The sequence below is a fragment of the Meles meles genome, chromosome 3, assembly GCF_922984935.1.
Source record: "Meles meles chromosome 3, mMelMel3.1 paternal haplotype, whole genome shotgun sequence".
Taxonomy (NCBI): Eukaryota; Metazoa; Chordata; class Mammalia; order Carnivora; family Mustelidae; genus Meles; species Meles meles.
In genome coordinates this window covers 22,689,205-22,713,912 of record NC_060068.1, presented here as the reverse complement: position 1 = coordinate 22,713,912, position 24,708 = coordinate 22,689,205, and the positions used below count along the sequence as shown (strand labels likewise).

The following is a 24,708-nucleotide window of genomic DNA, read 5'->3' as shown; positions in this document are numbered from 1 at the left end:
AATATCAAATGATCCTATGAAGGCAATCATAATATATTTGTACAATGGAGTTCAACTCAGCAATAAAAACAATAGCATTATTCCTTGTATTACCAAGGTATATATATATATATAGCTTCTGTTAACATTGAAAAAAAAAAAAAAAAGAACCTGGAAGCTCCAGAGAAGTTGTTGTTTGATTATATTAGTAAGGGTTTCCATTTAATGTTGATGGGAGTCAGAATAATGACCACTGCATAGTTGAGGTGCTAGTAGTGAAGGAGCACTAAGGAAGTGGGTGATGGAAATGTTGTTCCTGTGTTTTTCCTCAATGGTGATAATAATGATTTCTTACTTCCAGTTGTTTATTACAGTCTCTTAGCCCGATTATCTGCTATACTTTTTTTTTAACATTTTATTTTTAAGTAATCTCTAAACCCAACCCGGGGCTAGAATTCACAATCCCAAGATGAGAGGTTTCATGCTCTACTGACTGAGCCAGTCAGGTTCCCCTCAATTCTCTGCTTTTCTAATTACCTCACACTGCACATCATAATCTCACCATAAGTCTCAAATGTCTGCTTTCCACTATTTCCAGAGACTGGCCAGTTCTTGCTACTCTACCATTACCACTTTTATCCAAGGCAGTATCTTTTAACAACTGTGCTCCTGTAATGGAAACACAATTGTGATTTTCAGTTTTCTGTAGAACCACACCAATGCCTGCCAATTTTCTTGGATTAAAGCCCAAATGCTTACCATGGTCAACCTAACATTTTAAATCCTCCATTATCGTCATTCATTTCTACAATTTCTGTCTTTTTTCCATTAGCTTTGATGTTATACTTTGATTTTCATTTACTTGCCATGCTTGTTTACTCTTTAAGACATTTTCATTGGCTTCCTCCTATGCCTAGAGCATTCCTAATGAGAAATCTGTATGAATTATTAACTCATTTCCATTCAATTTTTGACCAACTATCATTCTCTTGGTTGTCCCTACATTGGACTATTATATATAAAACCAGAAAATTCTCTCACTTTCTCTAAGCCAATTTTTAACTTTTTTTTTTTTGCCCCTAATAGTTACTACTGGTTGGTGTACTCCAGATTTTTCAAGTCTGTTTTGTTTTATCTTATTTTATCCTATCTTACTTTATGTTGTTTTATTTTATTTTGTTTTATTTTATTTTATTTTATTTTATTATGTCCCCCTGCAATGGAATGAAATCTTAATGAGATCAGAGCATTCTGTCAGTTTTTATCATTGTTTACTGCCACATCACCAGTGTCTATACTAGCACAACAGACATAACCGTACATCACTTTTGAATGAATGTAGACATGAGTGAACTACTTACAGTGACATATATTACAGTTTCCTTATTATACTTTTAATATCACGTGCTTGAGTATAGTATATTTCCTACTCACTACATTCAGACATTAAGGAGGACATTACAAAATACATGATTCAAGATGCAAACATTGAGTTAACAGTTGAAATGTATTCCCAGAAGCCAAATACTGTTGACAATAACACCATTTTTTTGAGGTTTCAATTTGGAAAAGCATGTAGCTTCAATAACTATGATTAAGCCATCCTGAAATGAGCAAGAATCAATATATTTATCAATTTATTGCATAAATATCCTTTAGATTAACATATTCCAAACAGTATTCTAGGTAAAGTGATCTATATTGGTCAATCTCAATCAATAAGGGGTTCCTAAAGTGACATATCCTGTACAAATATCAATTATGCCAACAGTCTTTTCAGGGCACCAGTAACCTCTTTATTTCTCAGGCTGTAGATGAATGGATTCAGAAGAGGTGTGATGATGGTGTAAAACACTGCCACTGCCTTATCCTGTTCTGGAGAATGCAAGGAGTGTGGCCTTGCATAGGTGGAGAGGGTAGTCATATAAAATAGGCTTGCCACAATTAGGTGAGAGGAACAAGTGGAGATAGCTTTTGTCTGTCCTTTACCTGAGCTCACCTGGAACACCACAGTAAGTATACGGACATAGGAAGCTAGAATGGCCATGAATGGTAGCAGCAGAATGATAAACCCACTTAGGAGGATTGTATGCTCATACTGGGAAGTATCCTGACACACCAGTGGTACCAGAGATGGAACTTCACAGAAAAGGTGGTTAACAATTCGAGACCTACAAAATGGAAGTTGAAAAGCATACAACGTATGCACTAAAGCATTGATAGAGCTACTGCCCCATGTGCATGTGACCATGAACCAACAGATATTCTTGCTCATAAGTACAGGATAGTGTAAAGGGTGACAGATGGCTACATATCAATCATAGGACATGAAACCAAGGAGAAGGGCTTCAGTTCCACCAAGTGTCAAGAATACAAATGCTTGAATTTCACAACCTAAAAATGTAATGGTCTTACTCTTTGTCAGGAAGTCAGTGGTCATCTTGGGCACGGTGGTGGAGATGTACATCATGTCAATAAAGGAGAGCTGACTGAGTAGGACATTGGAGTGTGGAGTATGATGTCCAACTGAATGAGAAGGACCAGTATGATATTCCCCACCAGAGCCACTGAAAAGAGGGTTACAATGGCAACAAAGAGGAAAGTGTCCATTTGACCATATTGGAAAAGACCAGAAAGTATAAAATCTGTTTCTACACATTGGTTTCCCGTCTTCATAGTTTAAACTGAAACACATCAGAACAGATCATATCCCGAGATTCCATGAAAATCCTTTAAGGAAAAAGAAAGTGATTATTACTACATGCTTTTATTGCCTCCATAGCATTTTCTCAGCCAAATGAAATTTCAAGACCGTACGCCACTTCTATTTTCTTCCTTAGATGAGGGGAAAACAAATTATCTTATTACAGTAACTTTCAGAGAGTAAGTCCTGTATGATCAGAGTTTAGTCAAAATCAGAGTTTAGTCAAAATCGTTACACACAGGGCACATTTTAGAGAATGTAAGGTTGCTCAATTTCCCTTAGCCTTCACTTTTTTTTTCTCTTTTGATCACTAGATGAATTAATCCCAATCAATTTCCCAGTGTTTTTATGGGCATCCTAAAAGTAATTTAAATTTCTGTCCAGTTTGAAAAATACATGTTTCCTCGTCTTACTTTCTTTTGGAAAAGTACAGAATGCTTAGGCCATTTGTTAAGCATAAAAAGAGTTCTTTATTCCAGCTTCCTTCCATCTCTGAATCCAAGGATAATACTGTGGTATGCACGTGAACCATTGAATGCTGTAAGAAGTTCTCCACAATGTTAAATCACTCAACTTTAGTCTATAACAGCAGTAATAAAGTATGAATACAAAACATTTCAATAATTACAGAATACTTAGGCCTTTGTAAAACATATACATATTTTCTAATCAGGTTTTTTGCCAGTTCTGTTTCCAAAAAATAATACTATGCTAAATACTAAAAACATTGAATGCTGTAAAAACATTTCCATAAATATGAAGAAGTTAATTTTAAGCTATGCAACATTTAATGTGTTATACAGCAAGAAAATATTTCTCCTGATAGATGAGGAATGTGTGCCAAAGTTGGAGTTGCAATTAGAGGCACGTAAAATATATCATGCATCTTCTTTCCCCAAAAGAAAAAAAAAACATTACTCCCAGAATCCTACTACAACTTCCAGGATAAATTTCTACATACAGTTAAAATTCCTAATGAGTGGCTCAATTCCCTTTAATAAAAAGTAAACATTGAGGAATGACAGCTTGTATGATATTATGTTCACTAATTTAAAACTTACAATTCTCAATCCTAAATAAATATAATTACAATATACCACTGGTGTATTAAGCAATGGCTTGGAAATCCAATATGAGCAAAGTAATTACGGATAGCACTATCTTAAACACTTCTAAGAACAATACTATATTAAGTATGTGTAATCCAAAACCAGAAATTTTGGTAAGAAAGAAGTACCAATATTAAAATTTAGAATCATCATGGAAGATTTAAGAACAAATTAAATAGGAGATCCATAAACTGAAAGTTGAACACTTACACCAAAACAAATTTAACTAATAAGCAATTATATTTGTAGTTATTTTCATCATAATAAAACCTCTTCTAATTTTTATCACAGCTGACACATATTCCCACATTATCATCCCCCAACTTCCCCTGAATTTTAAATTCTACTTTATTAAAATATTTAATATCCATTTTTTAATTCAAAAGTGTCAGATAATCATATCCACAGATAGAAAATAAAGAAATGAGTAGGAATGAAAGCCTAACGTATAGAAACTATGTCATCTCCTTAAATATTATTAGGCAGTGAGAAGGTAAATATCAAAATGAAAGTATTAATAATAACCAGGACTCATCTGAAAACATAGAACTTATAAAACACTTTATTGTATTCACAGACCTGTACCCCTGGGATAAAAATACATTATATGTTTATTAAAAAAAAATTTGGAAGGGGAGGCGAACCATAAGAGACTATGGACTCTGAAAAACAACCTGAGGGTTTTGAAGGGTCAGGGGTGGGAGGTTGGGGGAACAGGTGGTGGGTAATGGGGAGGGCACGTTTTGCATGGAGCAATGGGTGTTGTGCAAAAAGAATGAATACTGTTACGCTGAAAAAATAAATAAAATGGAAAAAAAAATTTAGTGACTCTTACTTTCCTATAAAATGACTTAGTTGTGAAAAGGCTTTCTCCCCAAAGAAAATGTCAGCAATAAATCACACCTGCTTGTCCTCAGAGGGGACAAAAAGGAATTATGTAATTCAGATCTCAGCTTTTAAATAAAGTTTGAATCCCATAAGTCATCAACACTTACATCAAGGTTAGTCATTGCTGGAAATAACTTAAGACTATCATGGGACAAAACTATAATTTCAGAATCCTGAAATGGACAGTCTTTGGTGCTTTCTTTAAGAAAAAAAAAATACAACGTTCAGTTAAGATAGGATCTTTGGAAGGGTCTGTACAAGCCAACGTCCCTAAAGCTGATGTCTTTACTACCTTTAAGATCATTCCTGGAGTCCACAGTCTCTCATGGTTCCTATCCCCCTCCAAAAGACAAACTCAGAGTGTTAGAAGGGAGGAGGGTGGGAGGGTGGGTGAGTCTAGTGGTGGCTATTAAGGAGGGCACATATTGGGGGCGCCTGGGTGGCTCAGCAGGTTAAAGCCTCTGCCTTCAGCTCAGGTCATGATCCCAGGGTCCTGGGATCGAGCCCCGCATCGGGCTCTCTGCTTGGCTGGGAGCCTGCTTCCTCCTCTCTCTCTCTCTGCCTGCCTCTCTGCCTACTTGTAATCTCTGTCTGTCAAATAAATAAATCTAAAAAAAAAAAAAAGGAGGGCACATATTGCATGGAGCAATAGGTGCTATACACAAACAATGACTCATTGAACACTACATCGGAAACTGATGATGTGGGGCACCTGGTGCTCACTGGGTTAAACCTCTGCCTTAGGCTCAAGTGATGATCTCAGGGTCCTGGGATTAAGCCCTGCATTGAGCTCTCTGCTAAGCAGGGAGGCTGCTTCCCCCTCCCCCTCTGCTTGCTCTCTGCCTACTTGTGATCTCTCTCTCTCTCTCTCTGTCCGTCAAACAAATAAATAAAGTCTTAAAAAAAAAAGACTAATGATGTATTGTATGGTGACTAACATAACACAATAAAAAAGATAATTCAACATCTAAATTTAGATCAAATACTTTTAGTAATGATGGTATTTGTTTTTTTTTATTTGAACTTGATATTGTTCACAAAAACTATTTTAAATGTATTATAAGTAACAAATGTAAACTACTTAGGATTGTTATGAAAAGCTCAGAGTCTGGCTCAAAAGAAAACAAAACAAAACAGACAAAACAAAACCTTCCCGTGTTATAAAAATGGGTGTGTGTCCTCCGTTTTCCAACATTTAGCAAGAGAGTCAAAGTGGAATGTGCTGATGGAATGGGACTAAGGAAGAATGGCTTACCAACATAAATAGGATAATCAGAATTGTTTGTTTTCTTTTTTTCTGAGGTTTGCTCCCACTTTTCTATTGTGAATGGTGATGGTACATAGAGCTGAGGATGATTTTGGATAATTAAATTAATAAGTGTAGGCAAGCAATTCACAATATTGCCTGGCACAGAACACCCAAAAAATACTTCTTTTTGATATTTGCAAATGACAGTACAGACAAAAGGTTGATATCCAGGATCTATAAAGAACTTCTCAAACTCAACACACACAAAACAGATAATCATATCGAAAAATGGGCAGAAGATATGAACAGACACTTCTCCAATGAAGACATACAAATGACTATCAGACACGTGAAAAAATGTTCATCATCACTAGCCATCAGGGAGATTCAAATTAAAACCACATTGAGATACCACCTGACACCAGTTAGAATGGCCAAAATTAGCAAGACAGGAAACAACGTGTGTTGGAGAGGATGTGGAGAAAGGGGAACCCTCTTCCACTGTTTGTGGGAATGCAAGTTAGTGCAGCCACTTTGGAGAACAGTGTGGAGACTCCTGAAGAAATTAAGAATAGAGCTTCCCTATGACCCTGCAATTGCACTGATGGGTATTTACCCCAAAGGTACAGATGTAGTGAAAAGAAGGGCCATCTGTACCCCGATGTTTATTGCAGCAATGGCTACGGTCGCCAAACTGTGGAAAGAACCAAGATGCCCTTCAACGGATGAATGGATAAGGAAGATGTGGTACATATACACGATGGAGTATTATGCCTCCATCAGAAAGGATGAATACCCAGCTTTTGTAGCAACATGGACGGGACTGGAGGAGATTATGCTGAGCGAAGTAAGTCAAGCAGAGAGAGTCAAGTATCATATGGTTTCACTTATTTGTGGAGCATAACAAATAACACGGAGGACATGGGGAGATGGAGAGGAGAGGGAGTTGAGGGAAACTGGAAGGGGAGATGAACCATGAGAGACTATGGACTCTGAAAAACAACCAGAGGGTTTTGAAGGGGCGGGGGGAGGGGTGGGAGGTTGAGGAACCAGGTGGTGGGTAATAGCGAGGGCACGTACTGCATGGAGCACTGGGTGTTATGCCAAAACAATGAACACTGTTATGCTGTAAATAAACAAATAAAAAAATTTAAAAAATACTTCTTTTTGGTGTTGTTTTTACTGTTATTATTCTCTTTTCCTGATTACCCTTCTGCATAAATGAAGGTGGATTCGGAACGGAGGCATGCCCTTCATTGCTCAAACCCTTCAATAGTTGTCGTAGTGCAACCCAGTTCTATTTTATTTAAGATTTTATTCATTTATTTATGAGAGAGTGAGAGCGAGCATGAGGGGTGGGTGTGGAGAGCAGAGGGGGAGGGAGAAGCTGACTCCCCACTGAGCAGAGAGCCAGACTTGGGGATCAATGCCAGGGTCTTGGGATCATGGCCTGACCCGAAAGCAGGCATTTAACTTACTGAGCTGCCCCGGTCCTGGTGAAATACAATTTATGTGTCTGTGGATCTAGTGGGAAAATTGCTTTCAAGGTTAGATCTGTTTTTTTTTTTTTCTTCCCACTCTCAGACATGGCATGGTGATGGCAAAGAACTATCATTCACAGTAAAAAACTCTGAGCCATCAAATAAGTGTTTAGCCTACTGATTCCACTGAAATGAGTTAGAAGATAATTGCAGTGCCTTGATCCATGTATTCATGTTTACAAGTAAAACCTTCCAGTAGTCTCAGAAACTATATTTTAATGAAAGTGTTTTATATCAATGATTATGCAGACTGAATTATATGTATTTTTTCTTATATGCCCGTGTATTTTACTTCAGATAGTTCTGACCTGCCTGAGTCGTGCAGATATTATGTAAAGGATTTCTGGAAATATCATATAGATGTACACATTTGAGATTTATTTGGCATTACATTGACTTTGAATCATCCCAGAGCTATCAGGACAAAGGCACTGGGGAATGAATACATTAATGAATAATAAATAAATAAACAAAGTGTGTTTGATCCAAATCAGAACCTTTAGAAAGTGTAAAGTTTCAATATTAATATTAGATACATCATAAAATATTTGAGAACGAAATATGAGATCCATAAACGGAAAATTAAAAGTTCATAACTAAACATCTTTATCAAACATAGAAGCATATTTGTAGTTAATATCATTATAACTTCTGATCTTTATCTCTCCTGACATGTATTTCCATACCGTTCTCCAATGTTCCCTGAATATTAAATTCTACTTTATTAAAATATTTAATGTCCATTTGTTTAATTAAAATTCTCAGATAAATCATGTCAGCAGATAGAAACTAAAGAAATGAGTAAGAATTAAAGCCAAGCATATAGAAACTCTGCTCCCTACTTCATAATACTAGGCAGTGATAAAGTAAATATCAGAATGATATTATTAATAAAAACCAGGACTTGTTTGAAACCATACAACTTACTTAATACTTTATTGTAATAGAACTGCATAAAATTCTCACCATGTATTTTTATTTTCTGAAATCCTTTACCTATATTACACACATTTATCATTTCAAAAATATTTTGGGGTAAAAATTAGTGATAACCATAATGTAAAATATTAAGATTTAAATAAGAAATAATATACATGTTCACTAGCCCAATTAAGAACACAAGGTTATTCCAAGGTTATGCTTTTTTAAGAAGGAGGTATATATTGCTATCAAACTCAGATCCTATAACACTATGGCAAGATGACTTCCACACCCATTGTCCTTGTAAACCCGTGATGATTCAAATTTAATATGACCAAAAAAATCTCAAATACTTACACCCATGCTCTTTTTATAGATCATTTAAGAAATATGTTAATTGTGGGGCACCTGGGTGGCTCAGTGGGTTAAAGCCTCTGCCTTTCACTCAGGTCATGATCCCAGGGTCCTGGGATTGAGCCCCGCATTGGGCTCTCTGCTTGGCAGGGAGCCTGCTTCCTCCTCTCTCTCTCTCTCTGCCTGCCTCTCTCCCTACTTGTGATCTCTATCTGTCAAATAAATAAATAAAATCTTTAAAAAAAAAGAAATATATTAATTGTAAAGCTATCTCTGAAATAGTCCCAACTGAGTTATGCACAAATCAGAAGCATAAGAGAATTCAATCTACATAATCATCAAAATGAAATGTATTTCCTTAAATAATATGTTTGAGACTAATCCCATGTTTTCTTTTTTAAATGTAAGTTGAATTAAACTCATGAAGTCACTATAATTTCTTTTGACCTCAGAGGACTCAGCAGACTAAGCAACCATTTGAAGTGTGTGTTTTAGACTGTGAAGAATTCTTTCACCAAGTCATGCCTATGAAACTAAAGAAAAAGATATTCACATAAAATATTCTTTTCTTCTAGATGATGAGACATATCAATTGTCATTAATTTTTTTAATTTTTTATTTATTTCTTATTTTTTATAAACATATAATGTATTTTTATCCCCAGGGGTACAGGTCTGTGGATCGCCAGGTTTGCACACTTCACAGCACTCACCACAGAACATACCCTCCCCAATGTCAATGACCCCACTCCCCCTATCCCAACACCCCCTCCCCCCAGAAACCCTCAGTTTGTTTTGTGAGATTAAGAGTCACTGATGATTTGTCTCCCTCCCAATCCCATTGAGTGCCATTTATTCTTCTCCTATCTCCCTAACCCCCCATGTTGCATCTCCATGTCCTCATATCAGGGAGATCATATGATGGTTGTCTTTCTCTGATTGACTTATTTCACTAAGCATGATACCCTCTAGTTCCATCCACGTAATTGCAAATGGCAAAATTTCATTTCTTTTGATGACTGCATAGTATTCCATTGTGTATATATACCACCTCTTCTTTATCCATTCATCTGTTGATGGACATCTAGGTTCTTTCCATAGTTTAGCTATTATCGACATTGCTGCTATAAACATTCGGGTGCACGTGCCCCTTCGGATCACTACGTTTGTATCTTTAGGGTAAATACCCAGTAGTGCAATTGCTGGGTCATAGGGTAGTTCTATTTTCAATATTTTGAGGAACCTCCATGCTGTTTTCCAGAGTGGTTGCACCAGCTTGCATTCCCACCAACAGTGGAGGAGGGTTCCCCTTTCTCCGCATCCTCGCCAGCATCTGTCATTTCCTGACTTGTTCATTTTAGCCATTCTGACTGGTGTGAGGTGATATCTCATTGTGGTTTTGATTTCTATTTCCCTGATGCCGAGTGATGTGGAGCACTTTTTCATGTGTCTATTGGCCATCTGGATGTCTTCTTTGCAGAAATGTCTGTTCATGTCCTCTGCCCATTTCTTGATTGGATTGTTTGTTCTTTGGGTGTTCAGTTTACTAAGTTCCTTATAGAATTTGGATACTAGTCCTTTATCTGATATGTCGTTTGCAAATATCTTCTCCCATTCTGTCAGTTGTCTTTGGTTTTGTTAACTGTTTCCTTTGCTGTGCAAAAGCTTTTGATCTTGATGAAATCCCAATAGTTCATTTTTGCCCTTGCTTCCCTTGCCTTTGCCGTTGTTCCTAGGAAGATGTTGCTGTGGCTGAGGTCGAAGAGGTTGCTGCCTGATTTCTCCTCAAGGATTTGGATGGATTCCTTTCTCACATTGAGGTCCTTCATCCATTTGGAGTCTATTTTCGTGTGTGGTGTAAGGAAATGGTCCAATTTCATTTTTCTGCATGTGGCTGTCCAATTTTCCCAGCACCATTTATTGAAGAGGCTGTCTTTTTTCCATTGGACATTCTTTCCTGCTTTGTCGAAGATTAGTTGACCCTAGAGTTGAGGGTCGATTTCTGGGCTCTCTATTCTGTTCCATTGATCTATATGTCTGTTTTTGTGCCAGTACCATGCTGTCTTGATGATGACAGTTTTGTAATAGAGCTTGAAGTCCGGAATTGTGATGCCACCAACTTTGGCTTTCTTTTTCAATATTCCTTTGGCTATTTGAGGTCTTTTCTGGTTCCATATAAATTTGAGGATTATTTGTTCCATTTCTTTGGAAAAAATGGATGGTATTTTGATAGGGATTGCCTTAAATGTGCAGATTGCTTTAGGTAGCATGGACATTTTCACAATATTTATTCTTCCAATCCAGGATCATGGAACATTTTTCCATTTCTTTGTGTCTTCCTCAATTTCTTTCATGAGTACTTTATAGTTTTCTGCATATAGATTCTTAGCCTCTTTGGTTAGGTTTATTCCTAGGTATCTTATAGCTGTTAGAACTTGTACAGGAATTCAGTAAAGTGTCAGGATATTAAATCAATGCACAGAAACCAGTTGCATTTCTGTACACCAACAAAAAGACAGAAGAAAGAGAAATTAAGGAGTCAATCCCATTTACAATTGCACCCAGAACTAAAAGTTCATTTCTTAAATTTCAAAATACTCTAAGTAGATTTTGTAGGGTTTCTTTTATGTGTCATGTTAAGAAAAGATGACTCCCCTTTTCAGAAAATAATAAAACAAAAATATCTATATTTTTCTAGTACTTTTATGATTTCAGAGTGAAAATTTTGAAGTTTAACCTATTTGAAGTTAATTTGGGAATTTGGTGTTAATTGTAGAATCTGAATTTTTTTTATTCCAGATTGACTCACCAATTTTCCTGGTTATGCTTTTCAATAACACACTGTTATCATCATTTTTTTGTGTAGCCTTCCCTTCTTTTGTGTTAAATTCATTTGTGTTATCTTCAGGGCTTTGAATTCTGATCCTCTGTACTGTTTGTTTATTTATTACATGAGAACTATACTCTTCACTTATAACAGCATTTTACAATATATTCTGCTAACTAACAGTAAGTTCATGTTGCTGATTTCTCTCTTATATTACTTGGAATAATCCACAAGCAATAAACAAAGTTCTTGCTCCTTAACAATATGGATATTAAACCAGAAAAATCTAGGGTGAATGTTATTCTATAGAATAAATAACTCAGCTTCTTTAACAGATAATACTATTTTTAAATGAGGAGGATAATGTATATACTAAAAGAGACTTAAAATGTATTAAATTAACTAGATGCATTTCTTCTGGATTATGATTTGTACATATATGTACACGAATCATTGAACTTTTAGCATTGAGTATTTTATTAAATTAAGAAATTGTCGTTAAATGTTTAAGACTATATTATGGAATAATACACATATTGAAAGAGGCCTACATTTTAAAGAAAGAAGAAAAGAAAGAAAGAGAGAAAGCAAGCAAGCAAACTCATATTGTTAGAGACAGGTATTCAAGGATGTGATGTAGCAGATTTTAAAAATGTGCACTGGGTAGTGGGTTAAGGGTGCATATTAGAACATGATAATTATTCATGGAAATGTGTTATTTGTGTATGTAGCTTCATCATGATATCCCTGCACTTCAAATTCAAATGAATACCCCCAAAAGGACCCTAGAAAAATTATAATTTGAATTAGAATTCCACAACTTTTATGGAGTCCATTGGAATGGAGTTACAATTGTATGTTCTATCCTATACTCTATAATCGTCCTTAACTTGTAGAAACATAATACATTTACTTACCTCCTCCTTCACAAAGTTCCAGGGAAAAATTGACCATATATAAATACTACAAATTTCTTGACGAATTTATGTTCAAGACGTGTAAGTTTTGGTACATTTGTAACCATAAAGTAGAATTTCTAACTCTCTAGGGTCTGTCATTTTTCTATATTAATTGGGTGTCTCCTACACTTTCTAATCATTCTTACGGTTTCCCAGTAAAATCCAACTATATTCTAGATAATTTATATCATACACAATGATTGATTTTGCTTGTTTTGGAAAAGCTAATATTTTTGTTCATTTGTTTTCAGAGATAATTACTACCCCTATGCATGGTCGCTGCTTCTAGGATAATGTTGAGATAAATGCATGTTACCTTTTGGGCTTCTGGGTGGCTTATTCAGTTAGGCGGCTGCCTTTGGCTCACGTCATGATCCCAGGATCCTGGAATTGAGCCTGCACTGGACTCCCTGCTCAGTGGAGGACCTGCTTCTCCCTCTCCTTCTGCCTGTCACTCTGTTTACTTATGCTCTCTATCTCTCTGTCTAATCAATAAATAAAATCTTTTTAAAAATGCATGTTATCTGGTATTTAATGCCCTGATACTATTAAGTGTTTTATTTTTTCGTACAATATAACTATGGCTTTTACTATACTATAGACTCTTTTTGGACTGCAATACAAAAAATGTGTGTGTGTGTGTGTGTGTGTGTGTTGTTTTTAGTTTTCTTTTTTTTAAGATTTTATTTATTTATTTGACAGAGAGAGGTCACAAGTAGACAGAGAGGCAGGCAGAGAGAGAGACAGGGAAGCAGGCTCCCTGCTGAGCAGAGAGCCTGATGCCGGACTCGATCCCAGGACCCTGAGATCATGACCTGAGCCGAAGGCAGCGGCTTAACCCACTGAGCCACCCAGGCGCCCTGCTTTTAGTTTTCTATGGGAATTTGTATTCCTGTTTAACAAAAATTTTATCCCCATTTGTGTGATGTCATAGTTTTTCTCTAATTTAAAAACATTATTGACTCTTCTCTTTCTCTAACATATTTTTTTAATTTAAATTCAATTAGCCAACATACACTACATTATTAGGTTTTGATATAATATTCAATGATTCATTAGTTGCAAATGACATCCAGGGCTTATCACACCATGTGCCTGCATTAATGCCCATCACAATATTACCCAATCCCCTACCTTCCCCTCTATCTCCAAATCTCGATTTGTTTCCCAGAGTCAAGAGTTTTTCATGGTTTGTCCATTCAGTTTTCCCTCCTTTCCTGTATTGTCTTCAGAACTATACCTTATATTCCACATATGAGTGAAAGTGTATAATAATTTTCTTTCTCTGGTTAACTTATTTCACTTAGTATAATACTCTCATTTCATCCACGTCAATGTCAATGGTAGGAATTCATTCTTTCTGATGACTGAGTAATATATATACACTGTATATATATATACACTGTATATATGACCCACATCTTACCTTATATCTAATTTGCCAGCATAGCTGTTCACTGTATCTTTAGAAAAGGTTCCATACATTCACTTCTTAGCATCTCCCCTGCAGATTCTTAGACTCAGACACCATTGTCCCTTGCCTTGGTACCGAGGCATATATTACTGAGTAATATATATACACTGTATATATATATACACTGTATATATGACCCACATCTTACCTTATATCTAATTTGCCAGCATAGCTGTTCACTGCATCTTTAGAACAGGTTCCATGCATTCACTTCTTAGCATCTCCCCTGCAGATTCTTAGACTCAGACACCATTGTCCCTTGCCTTGGTACCGTGAAGAACTTTTAACCATTCTTCTGATTTTCATCTTTTTTTTTTTCTTCTAAGATATCTCCATGACACATCCAGAAGTATTCTCTAGAAAAATTAGCCAGGTGACACATTTCTCTACTGAAATTTATCCAATAGATTTTAAATAAAACCAAATCGTATAAACTTCCATAAATTGCTTATCTCAGAACTTACCCATAGTATGCCCCTCCCTCACTGGATTTGTACTGCTGTCCTGTTTGTTTTTCCTCATGGTCTCAAGGTCTTTGCACTGCTGTTCCCTCTCTTAAAACTTCTTTTCTGCATAAATGGCCTTCAGTTAGCTCCCTCAGCACATTCAGATATTTTTCAAATATTACTGATAAAAGAACTTCGGTTGACCAAACAACTTAAGAGTGCCATAGCATTCCTTTTTTTTTTTTTTAGAAAAAGAGGGAGAGAGCAGCACGAGTGAGCACAGGCAGACAGAGTGTGTCATAACATTCTATCCATTGTCTTGCTGTTTTTAAGTACATAACTGTTGCCATTGTTTGAATTGTATTATCCGTACATTTATATATGCATTCGTGGCACAGTCCCTCATTAGAATGCAGGCTTCTGAACATTAAAATAAGATGTCGTTTACTCTTCTAATGGTAAAACCTAAATTAGGAGCTGACAACATGAATGACATAATTTTCAATGAAAAAAAAATTGAATTAATCCTAAAACTGGTACATCTTTGGAATCTGCAATTATTAAAGTATGTTTAAATATAGCATTCACTTGTCTACTGATAGATTCAATTTTCTGGTATTTTATTTATCATAATGAATTATATTTATGAGTAACATTTGTCCAAATGTATACACTTGTATTCTTTTTATTTTTGTAAACTTTATTTTTAGAGTAGTTTCAGATTCACAACAAAATTGCAAGGAAGATACAAAGATTTTCATATACCTCTTCCCCACACATCCCTGGTCTCACTCATTATAAACATCCCTCACCATGGTGTTACATTTGTTACATTTGATAAGCCCACACTGATTCATCTCAGTTACCAAAAAGCATGGTTAACCTAAGAGTTATGCCTGGTATTATACATTCTATAGGTTTGAACAAATGTATAATGACTTGGATTCATTACTATAGTATAATAGAGGATAGATTCATCATCCCAAAAAACTTCTGTTTTCCACTTTTTAACCCCTATCCCTCCCCAATCCCTGTCTCCATGGTTTTGTCCTTTTGACAAGAAATATTATATAGCTGGAATCATACATTATGTGGCCTTTTCAGTTTGGGTTCTTTCATTTCTTAGTATGTGTTTAAGGTTCTTCCATGTCTTTTTATGTCTTGATAAGTGCTGTTTACTTTTAGTGTAGAACAATATTTCATTTTCTGGATACACAATGGTTTACTTAACCATTCACTTACTGGAGGACTTGAGGGTTGCTACTGAGTTTTATCAATTATGAATAATATCCACATGAGGTTTTTGTGTGAACAATGAATTTTCAATTATTTTGGATAATTGCTAGATTGTGTGGTGAGAGTTTGTTGAGTTTAATGAGAAACTGACAAGCTATTTTTGAAAATGGCTGTAGAATTTTGCTTTCCTACCAGCAGTGAATGAGAGTCACTGTTGCTTCACATCCTGGTCCACATTTGTTGTTGTTAGTGTTCTGGATTTTGGATACTCTGATAGATGTGCAATGTATGTTAATGTATTTTCATGCAACATAATATGTGAAGCATCTTATCACATGCTTATTTTCCATCTATATTTATTTATTTATTTTTATTTAATTTGGGGGGTATAGTGTCTCTTATGGTATTTGGTCCATTTTTTTTTAAATCAAGGTGTTTCCTTATTGTTGACTTTAAGAATTCTTTGAGTAGGGGATCCTGGGTGGTTCAGTGGGTTAAAGTCCCTGCCTTTGGCTCAGGTCATGATCCCAGGGTCCTGGGATTGAGCACCACTTCAGATTCTCTGCTCAGCAGGGAGTCTGCTTCCCTTCCTCTTTCATTCTGCCTGCCTTCCTGCCTACTTGTGATCTCTGTCAGTCAAATAAATAAATAAAATCTTAAAAAAAATTATTTGAATATTTTGGATAACAGATGTGGTTTTGTTAGTAAGATCTCAAAATGTGCTTCTTACATCCTTACGCTCTAGACATAGTCTTTCACATGGCAAAAGTTTTCAATTCTAATGAAATTCACCTACCTCATTATGGAGAAATGAAGAATTAATTCTTATGTACAAGCAGTTCTTCCAGCAGCTTTATTGAAAAGACTACATTTCTCCATTTGTTTTGTTTTTGCTTATTTGTCGAAGATCAAGTTATTATATTAGTGTGTGTCTATCTCTGGGTTCTATTCTTTTCTGATGATCTACATGTCTACTATTTTGCCAACATCACACTGCCTTGATTACTGCAGCTTTATCACAATTCTTGCTATTCTGTTTTATCGGACCAACTTTGTTCTTCCCTTTAATATATTGTTGGTTATTCTGGGTCTTTTACTTACCCATGCAAATTCTAGAATAAATATACATTTTATTATATTCCATAATATTTTCCTAATTTTCATTTTTTGGACATTCTTACAAGGTTCCTGCTTTAGGAAATTAGTTCAATTCCTTTGAACACTTTATTATCAGGCATATGCATATTCACTTTTAATTTCCTTAGTTCTGTACTGAGAGGTCTCTATAAAAGACAATCTCTCCCTGTTCCTCCAATTTAAATACACCAACATTTTTCTACATGTTGTACTTTTGGGTTATTAGAGTTTTTGTGTTTTTTTGTTGTTGTTGTTGTTGTTTAATTTTTGATTTTGCTTTACTTTTTCCTCTCATAGAGTGGCATTATCTGTGTTTGTGTCTGTTTCTGCCTCTCTGTACTCAAATGAATATACATTAAAAACTGACTTCTATATCTGACAAATAGCTGATCCCATATAATATGTATTGAAAAACTGAACAGAATTTGCATAGATTAAATTATTAGTTAAGAAATATTAACTCACTCTCAAACACACACCTCTTCCAAATATATGGGATAAGTATGTTTTCTTGATTACTCACACAAGCAATAGCTGTGTGACTTAGCTGATAAAATGTGGATACTTATATCATACTTAAAGGGTCTGTCTAACAAAAAGATCTAACAATTTTAAATAACTATGCCCTAACATGGGAGCAGGCAACTATATAAATCAATTAATAACAAAACCAAAGAAACACATGAAGAATAAAACAATAATGGTAGGGGACTTGGACATATCCCTCACTGAAATGGACAGATCATCTAAGCAAAAGATCAACAAGGAAAGAAAGGGTTTAAATGACACATTGGACCAGATGGACACCACAGATATATTCAGAACATTCCATCCCAAAACAATAGAATGCACAGCATTCGCTAGTGCACATGGAACATTCCCCAGAATATATCAAATCCTAGGTCATAAATCAGGTTTCAAATGGTACCAAAATATAGGGATCATTCCCTGCAATTTTTCAGACAACAATGCTTTGAAACTAGAGCTCAAGCACAAGAGGAAAGTTGGAAAGAACTCAAATACATAGAAGCTAAAGAACAGTCTACTAAGGAATGAGTGTGTCAACCAGGAAATTAATGAAGAAATAAGGAAAATCCATTGAAACAAGTGAAAATGAAAACACAACTATCCCAAACCTTTGGGACACAGCCAAGGCCATCCTAAGAGGAAAGTATATGGCACTACAAGATTTTCTCAAGAAACAGGAAAGTTCTCAAATACACAATCTAAACCTACACCTGGAGGAGTAGGAAAAAGAACAACAAATGTAGCCTGAGCCCAGTGGGAGAAGAGAAATAATAAAGATCAGAGCAGAAATCAATGAAATAAAAACCAAAAGAACAGATCAGGGCAACTAGGAGCTTGTTCTTTGGAAGAATTAATAAGATTGATAAACACCTGGCCAGACTTATCAAAAAGAAAAGAGAAATGACCTAAAATAATAAAATCATGAATGAAAGAGGAGAGATCACATCAAACATCCAAAGAAATGCAAATAATTAGAAGGACATATTATGAGTAAATTACGCCAGCAAATTTGACATTCTGGAAGAAATGGATACATTCATAGTGAATGTATATAAATATATATGTATATAAATGTATAGTGAATGTATATAGTGAATGTACATAAATATATATATTTATATGTATATATATAATATATAAAAATATATTAAATTTATAAAAATATATAAAAATAAATGTATATATAAATGTATATAGTGAATGTATATAAATATAAGCTATCACAACTGAACCAGGAAGAAATAGAAAACCTGAACAGACCCATAACTACTAAGGAGATTGAAACAGTCACCAAAATATCCCAACAAACAAGAGCCCAGATCCAGACAGTTTCAGAGGGGAATTCTACCAAACATTGAAAGAATAAGGGGGAGTCAAGATGGCGGGGATGTAGGAGGAGGCGCCGTTTCAACCTGTACCCTAAAGTGAGCTGATTACCTACCAAAGAACTCCGACCACCCATGAAATCAGCCTGAGATCAGAATTATACACGTCTGGATCTCTACAGGAGAAGAAGACGCCAGTGGCAGGTAAAGCAGAGTGGGGACATCAGACTGATATCGGAAGATAAACAAAAGGGGGAGAAAGCCACCAGAGGTGACCGATTGGAAAGTAATACCCCAATACGTGAGTGCCCTGAGTCTGGGGACCGTCATTAACTTGGAGTCTGGTTGAAAGCACTCAAAAAACAAGAAGAGCAAAGGATCCCAGGGGGAAATAGTGGGAATCGGGGCGGTTAGGGACAGGGACCTAAGTCCCCGGACCCAGGACAGCCTCCCCTGGCACTGAGCCAGAGAGAGTGTGGCAGAGATATCAGGTCACGGTCCCTGAGCTGCCACCATGCCTGAGCTGCCATCATGCCTGAGAACAAGTGGGGTCCAGCTCCTGTGAGGGGCTGGGAGCCTGGCCAGATGGTAATCCTGAAAGGCTCGCCTCCCACACACTCCCCTGGGAGAGGTGCTCATAGGTGCTAGCCTGGAGCTCTGACATCCGGAAATACCAGACATTCCCAGCCCGGGACAGTGGGAAAATCTCAGTGTGCAATCTCTGCTTGGAATCTCTCTGGCGGTCTGAAGCTGCCCAGACAGCCGCCACTGCCCTGGTATTGGGTACAACGAGGAGCTCCTGCATCCCCAGGGACCGTGACTCAGAACCGACTCTGCAAGCAGCTCTGCAGAGCATTCTGAGGTTTCTCTCTTAGAGGAAGGTCGGGGTGCAGTTTGCTCTCCTCTAAAACTGCAAAAACCATCAAAAGCTGTCAAGGCAAGAGAAAACACATGAAAGAACATAAAAACCCCCAGAGAACAAAAGCCTGAAAGAAACAGTTTCCTCAGAGCCCACCCCCTGAGGGGAGCAGGAGGACCTAACTCAGGGAACATCATTGGCTGAAAACCCACGTGGCAGGCTCTCCCCAGAAAACCAAGCAGGAAAGAAGAAAAAAAAAAAAAAAAAAAAAAAAAAGAAAGAAAACTACAAGAGAACAACCACCACTACTTCATAAATACAACTTTTATTTTTATCTCTTTACCAATATTCTGGTTCTTTTTTTAATACATACAGATAATTTTTAACTTATTTGCCATCACACTGAGATGTCCAGTACATAAAATTCCTTAATAACCTTCTTCCCTGAACTTTTTGATACATACACCCGTGTTTTTCTTTTGCTTTTCTATTTTTTAATTTTTTTAAATTTTAACTTAGCTTTGTCTAGTTTATTCTTTTTAAATTTTTATTTTCTAATATACATATAGAGTTAAACTTCAAGGTAATCCCCTTTCCCCCAATCAATCCTACACCTATAGGCAAACCAGTTTCTAATCCCCCTGTAACTTAGGAAAGTTGAGTCCCTTAAAAAAAAAAAATCAACATACATCCAGGAAGAATCAAAATAAACTTCCTTGCCCACACTGAGAATTTATAACCACTCTCCCAATTTTTCCTTCTGCCAGTGTTTCTGTGAATTTGTGTTGTCCTGATAATATATAAATCTTATACTTGGGGTTCTTTCTGATGAGGTTCTTCCCTTTTTTTGCATATATATATATATATATATATATATATATATATATATATATAATATATATATATATATATATAATATATAATATATATATATACATATTATCTTCTCATACACTTTTATCAGGCTTTTTGTCTGTTTTTGTTTAGATATTTCATAAATCTTACCTTGGGGCCCATTTGGGCTGAGCCTTCTCTTTTATCTTCTATTTTTTCCCTGTCTCCCTCTCCTCTGTGGTTTTTTTTTTTTCCTTTTTTCATTTCCTTTTTTTTTTTCTTTCTTCTACTCTATTTCTTTTTCTTTTCTGTTTTTCTCTCATTTGGTAGGGGAACCGTAATTGCACAGAAGCATTCCAGGGTGCACCTTGACTGCACCACAATCGATAGATAAATCCAGCTGCATCTGTTCAGTCAACTCTTAGCAAAATGAATAGGAGGAGGAATACCCAACAGAAGAAAAATACAGAGGATGGACCTTCTCCAACAGAGCTAATGGCTACCAACATAGACAATATGTCAGAAAGGGAATTCAGACTAACAATTCTCCAGGCAATAGCTAGGTTGGAGAAAGCCATGGATGACCAAACAGAATTGATTAGGGCAGAACTGAAAGTCACCAGGGATGATGTTCAAAATACTCTCAATGAGTTCCAATCTAATTTAAATTCTCTAAAAGCTAGGGTAACTGAGACAGAAGATAGAATTAGTGATCTGGAGGACAAACAGAGAGAAAGGGTCAGGAGGAAGCCTGGAACAAACAGCTCAGAAGCCACGAAAACAGAATCAGGGAAATAAATGATGCCATGAAACGTTCCAACATCAGAATTATTGGAATCCCTGAAGGGGAGGATAAAGAAAGAATTCTAGAAGATATAGTGGAAGAAGTTGTCTATGAAAAATTTCCCAATCTCACGAATGGAAACAACGTTCATGTACTATTGGCAGAGAGATTTCCTCCCAAGATTTTAGATTCTTAAAAGTTCTCACAACACCTTATATTTAAAATGAGGAATTATGTTTCAAGACAGACCCTCTTAAAAGCAGCTAGGACAAAGAAGCTCCTTACATACATAGGAAAGCCCATTAGAATAATGTCAGACCTCTCCACAGAGACCTGGCAAGCCAGGAAGGACTGGCAAAATATATTCAGAGTACTAAATGAGAAGAACATGCAGCCAATAATACTCTATCCAGCAAGATAGATACTCTATCCAGCAAGATTTAAAATTAGTGGAGAGATAAAGAGTTTCCAAGAAAGGCAAGGCTTAAAAAACTATGCAACCACCAAGCTGACACTGCAGGAAATATTAAGGGAGGTTATGTAAAAGAGAAAAAATCCTAAGTATATCATTGAACAGAAATATAGAAACAATCGATAGACAGAAAGACTTCAAAGGTAACACGATGTCAATAAAAACCTATATCTCAATAATCACTCTCAATGTGAATGGCCTAAATGCGCCCATAAAATGACACAGGGTTGCAGATTAGATAAAACGACAGGACCCATCCATATGTTGTCAACAAGAGACCCATTTTGAACATAAGGATACACCCAGACTGAAAGTGAAGAGATGGAGAAGCAACTTTCATGCCAATGGGCCTCAAAAGAAGGCTGGGGTAGCGATTCTCATATCAAATAAATTAGATTTTAAACTAAAGACTGTAGTCAGAGATACAGAAGGACACTACATAATTCTTAAAGGGACCAAGATGATCTAACAATTATAAATATCTACGCCCCCAATATGGGAGCACCCAATTACATAAGAAAACTATTAATCAAGATAGTCATATTGATATGAATACATTGATAGCAGGAGATCTTAATATGCCTCTCTCAAAAATAGACAGATCATTGAAGCAGAAAATCAATAAAGAAATTAGAGCATTGAATGAAACTTTGGACCAGATGGACCTCATAGACATATACAGAACATTCCACCCTAAAACAACAGAATACTCATTCTTCTCAAGTGCACATGGAACCTTCTCCAGAATAGACCACATACTGGGTCACAAAGCAGGACTCAACCAATACCAAAAGACTGACATTATTCCCTGCATATTCTCAGATCACAATGCTTTGAAACTGGAACTCAATCACAAGGGAAATTTCAGAAGGAACTCAAACACCTGGAAGCTAAAGACCACCTTGCTTAAGAATGCTTGGATCAACCAGGAGATCAAAGAAGAACTTAAAAAATTCATGGAAATCAATGAGAATTAAGACACTTCATTGACAACCTGAATATACCGATGGCTAGTAACAAGATTGAAGCAATGATCAAAAAACTCCCCAAAAAACAAGAGCCCAGGCCATGACATATTCCCTGGTGAATTCTACCAAACTTTCAAAGAAGAAATAACACCAATTCTTCTGAAGCTGTTCCAAAAAATTGAAGCAGAAGGGAAACTTCCAGACTCTTTTTATGAAGCCAGCATTACCCTGATCCCCAAACCAGGCAAAGACGCTACCAAAAAGGAGAATTTCAGACCTATATCACTGATGAATATGGATGTTAAGATTCTCAACAAGATCCTAGCAAACAGGATCCAGCAGCACATTAAAAAGATTATCCACCATGACCAGGTGGGATTCATCCCTGTGTTACAAGGTTGGTTCAACATTCGCAAATAAATCAGTGTGATAGAACACATCAATAATAGAGGAGAGAAGAACCACATGGTCCTCTCAATTGATGCAGAAATAGCATTTGACAAAATCCAGCATCCGATCCTGATTAAAACGCTTCAAAGTATAGGGATAGAGGGAACATTCCTGAACTTCATATAATCTATCTATGAAAGACCCACAGCAAATATCATCCTCAATGGGAAAAAGCTTACAGCCTTCCCGTGGAGATCAGGAACACGACAAGGGTGCCCACTCTCACCACTCTTGTTCAACATAGTATTAGAAGTCCTAGCAACAGCAATCAGACAACAAAGAGAAATAAAAGGAATCCAAATTGACAAGGAAGAAGTCAAACACTCTCTTTTCACTGATGACATCATTCTTTATATGGAAAACCCCAAAGACTCCACCCTCAAACTACTAGAACTCATACAGCAATTCAGTAACATGTCAGCATACAAAGTCAATGTACAGAAATCAGTGGTTTTCTTATACACTAACAATGAAAATACAGAAATGGAAATTAGAGAATCAATTCCATTTACTATAGCACCAAGGATCATAAGATACCTTGGAATAAACCTAACCAAAGAGGTAAAGGATCTGTACTTGAGGAACTAGAGAACACTCATGAAAGAAATTAAAGAGGACACAAAAAGATGGAAGACCATTCCATGCTCTTGGATTGGAAGAATAAACATTGTTAAAATGTCTATACTGCCTAGAGCAATCTATACTTTTAGGCCATTCCAATAAAAATTCCCTTGGAATTTCTCAAAGAGCTGGGGAAAAGAATCCTAAAATTTGTATGGAATCAGAAGAGACCCCAAATTGCTAAGGAAATGTTGAAAAACAAAAACAAAACTGGCGGCATCACGTTACCCGATTTCAAGCTTTATTACAAAGCTGTGATCACCAAGACAGTGTGGTACTGGCATAAAAACAGACACATTGACCAGTGGAACAGAGTGGAGAGCCCAGATATGGACCCTCAACTCTATGGTCAATATTCTTTGACAAAACTGGTAAAAATATACAATGGAAAAAAGACAGTCTCTTTAATAAATGGTGCTGGGAAAACTGGACAGCGATATGTAGAAGAATGAAACTTGACCATTCTCTTACACCGTACACAAAGATAAACTCGAAATGGACAATAGACCTCAACGTGAGACAGGAATCTATCAGAATCCCAGAGGAGAACATAGGCAGTAACCTCTGCGATATCAGCCACAGCAACTTCTTTCAAGATATATCTCCAAAGGCCAAGGAAACAAAAGCAAAAATGAACTTTTGGGGCTTCACCAAGATCAAAAGCTTCTGCACAGCAAAGGAAACAGTTAACAAAACAAAGAGTCAACCCACAGAATGGAAGAAGATATTTGCAAATGACAGTACAGACAAAAGGTTGATATCCAGGATCTATAAAGAACTTCTCAAACTCAACACACACAAAACAGTTAATCATATCAAGAAATGGGCTGAAGATATGAACAGACACTTCTCCAATGAAGACATACAAATGGCTATCAGACACATGCAAAAATGCTCATCATCACTAGCCATCAGGGAGATTCAAATTAAAACCACTTTGAGATATAACCTGACACCAGTTAGACTGGCCAAAATTAGCAAGACGGGAAACAACGTGTGTTGGAGAGGATGTGGGAATGGGGAACCCTCTTCCACTGTTGGTGG

General features: G+C 36.4%; 1 pseudogene; it reads right to left on the bottom strand.

The window, feature by feature from the left end:
* Positions 1 to 1,738: 1,738 nt before the first annotated feature.
* Positions 1,739 to 2,655, bottom strand: LOC123939162 (annotated as a pseudogene).
* Positions 2,656 to 24,708: the final 22,053 nt, after the last annotated feature.